General features: G+C 37.2%; 1 protein-coding gene across 1 annotated transcript in view; it reads right to left on the bottom strand.

Moving 5' to 3' along the window:
- FAM83B (family with sequence similarity 83, member B) overlaps positions 1–3,232 on the bottom strand; it is a 126,759-nt gene that overhangs the window by 122,108 nt on the left and 1,419 nt on the right. The window lies entirely within an intron of this gene.

The raw sequence follows: 3,232 nt of genomic DNA, 5'->3' as shown, positions 1-3,232 counted from the left end.
ATTAACCCACAGCACCACACCAGGACTCCATACACATACACAAATACACATAGACTCCTGGTGTGGCACACTGGCACAGTGGGTTACTGCGCTGGACTGCAAGATTGCTTTGTAAAATTTTGTAGAATCGTAAAATCAACAGTTCAGTCTCACCAGCTGCTCATCAAAAACCCTATAAAGTGTGGTTATGACTCAACCAACTCGACTGCACTTAATAATCACAACATCAACAATATACATATTGTTGAGTTTAATAAACAACTTTGCAAGTTGTCTCCACTGTGTCTAGCATGGTGCTAAGTACATAGAAAACTCTAAAAATCTTTTACTGATTTATTAAAACAGAATTTATGGTCTATTTTAGTACTAAAATAGAGTTTCCGATATTTATAAGCCAAAATAATATTTGATATAGAGAACCAAGGCCTTAAAATGTTAAATGCCTCCAGGCCTTTAGAAACTTCAATTATTATGTTTGAGTCTTGAATTTTAAATTATTATGCTTGAGTCCCGAATTTTTAATTATTGTGCTTGAATCGTGGATATAAGTACTGCACTACAAGGCTGGTTTGAACTGCAAGGTCATTGGTTCAAACTCACCAATCATTCCTCAGAAGCCCTATACAAGGTCCTTATGATTTGGAACTGACTGGACAGCACTTAGCTTGATTTGATAGTTTTGTCACACAACTCAACAGCTATATACATAACATATGTTTTATTTAACAACATAAATGAGACCTAGAATAAGGATGAGGATTCAGTCCTGTTAAGAACGAAGATGTTCACCAGATCTACCACAAAAGTTACCTCCTTTTTCAGATTAAGAATAATTTAACTGGTTTACAGTTATGATTTTATGAAATCATCTTATTCGACTCTACTCAAACTCGGATGTTTGGGGAAGGATCTGTCTTTGGGTATGTATATTATGAAGAGAAAGAAATCTCTTTTAGAAGGAATTGAACACTATTATCTCAGATACATATATGGGGAAGTGTAACCTTTCAATGGATAAAGTATATTTACAGAAAATCGGCATTGTCCTTATATACAGACCACCACTCATCTGTTGATTTGTTATACTGTGGTGGCTTGCATGTTGCTGTGATTCAAGAAGCAATGCATGGATATTTACAATACAAGCAAGGTAACACAAAGTGGGCAGGTTTCCGCTGAGCTTCCACACAGAGATAGACTAGAAAGAAAGATAGACTACTTTCCAATATTTAGCCACTGAAAAGCCTTATGACTAGCAATGTAACACTGTCAGCATCAAAATATTGAAACATGATGAATAACACCATAATATTGTCAGATATAATGCCAGAAGATGAGCCACTCAGGTTGGAAGGCACTCAAAATGCTACTGGGGAAGAGTTGACTGTGATGGCACGAATGGAGTAAAGCCCTCAGGACCTTCATTTGCTGATAGGGCACAACTCAAAAGGAAGACACACAACTGTAAACATCTATTAATAACTGGGAACATGGAATGTATGATGTATGAATCAAGGAAAACTGGAAATTGTCAAAAATGAAATGAAACGTATAGACGTCGGCCTTAGTGAGCTGAAATGGACTGCTAGTGGCCATTTTGAATCTGACAATCACATGGTTTACTATGCCAGGAATGGCAAATTAAAGAGGAATGGCTTCACATTCATCATCAAAAAGAATATATCAAGATCTGTCTTGAAATACAACCCTGTGTGTGATAGGATAATAGTGATACAACTAAAAAGAAGACTCGTTAATACCACTATTATTCACATACCAGCATGCATGTACATACCAACCACTAAAGCCAGTGATGATGAAATTTAAGAATTCTATGAACTTCTTCAGTCTGAAGTTTGATCAAACATGCAGTCAAGATGTATTGATAATTACTGGAGATTGGAATACAAAGGTTGGAAACAAAGAGGATCAGAATATGTCCTTGGTAGTGGAAATGAAGGTGAAGATCACATAATAGAATTTTGCAAGACCAAAGGTTTATTCTTTGCAAATACTGTTTTTAAACACCATAAAAGACGACTATATATATGGACCACATTTAATGGAATACACAAAAATCAAACTGACTATGTCTGTGGAAAGAGACGGTGGAAAAGCTCCATATCATTAGCCAAAACAAGGACAGGGGCAGATTGTGGAACAGAAACCATCAGTTGTTTATATGAAAATTCAGGCTGAAGCTGAATAAAATTAAAACAAGTCCACGAGAGCCAAAATATGACCATGAATACATCCCACCTGAATTTAGAGACGATCTGAAGAACAGATTTGATTGATTAGACACTAACGATCGAAGATCAGAAGAGTTGTGGGATGACATCAAGAACATCATACAGGAAGAAAGCAAATGGTCATTAAGAAGTCAAGAAAGAAGGAAAAGACCAAAATAGATGTCAGAAGAGACACTGAAACTTGCTGTCCAGCATACAGATGCTAAAACAAATGGAATACATGAGGAGGTGCAAGAGCTGAATAGAAAATTTTAGCTTCAGCTTGAGCAAAGTCAAACATTCTAAAGAAAGGTGCAAAGATCTGTCACTGTAGCAAAAAGCAATGGTTGACACCCGACCATTTCAAGAGGTAGCATAAGATCAAGAGCTAATGATTCTGAAGGAAGAAGTACAAGGTGCATTGAAGACATTGGCAAAGAACGAGGCAACAGCAACAGATGGAATATAAATTGAAACCTTTCAACAATGTGATGCGGCACTGTAGGCACTCACTCATCTATGAAAGAAATTTGACAGACAACTAACTGGCCAACTGTCTGGAAGAGACCCGTGCTTGTGCCCATTCCAAAGATAGGTGACCCAACAGATTGCAGGAATCATCAGACAGTATCATTGATACCCCATGCAAGTAAAGTTTTACTAAAGATAATACAAACACGGCTGCCACCATTCATTGACAAAGAACTTTCAGAGGTTCAAGCTGGATTCAGAAGAGGATGTGGAACCAGGGATATCATTGTTGACATCAGATGGATCTTGGCTGAAATCAGAGAATACCAGAAAGATGTTTGTTTGTGCTTTACTGACTATGCAAAGGCTTTCAAATGTGTGAATCATAACCAGCTATGGCCAACATTGCAGAGAGCAAGTATTCTGGAATACTTAATTGAATACTTCAAGAGGAACCTGCACATGGTTCAAAATTAGGGAAAGTGTGTGCCAGGGTTGTATTCTTTCACCATAACTGTTCAATCTGTATT

The sequence above is a fragment of the Chrysochloris asiatica genome, unplaced genomic scaffold (assembly GCF_000296735.1).
Source record: "Chrysochloris asiatica unplaced genomic scaffold, ChrAsi1.0 scaffold00019, whole genome shotgun sequence".
NCBI classification, from domain to species: Eukaryota; Metazoa; Chordata; class Mammalia; order Afrosoricida; family Chrysochloridae; genus Chrysochloris; species Chrysochloris asiatica.
This window is presented reverse-complemented; position numbering and strand designations above follow the sequence as displayed.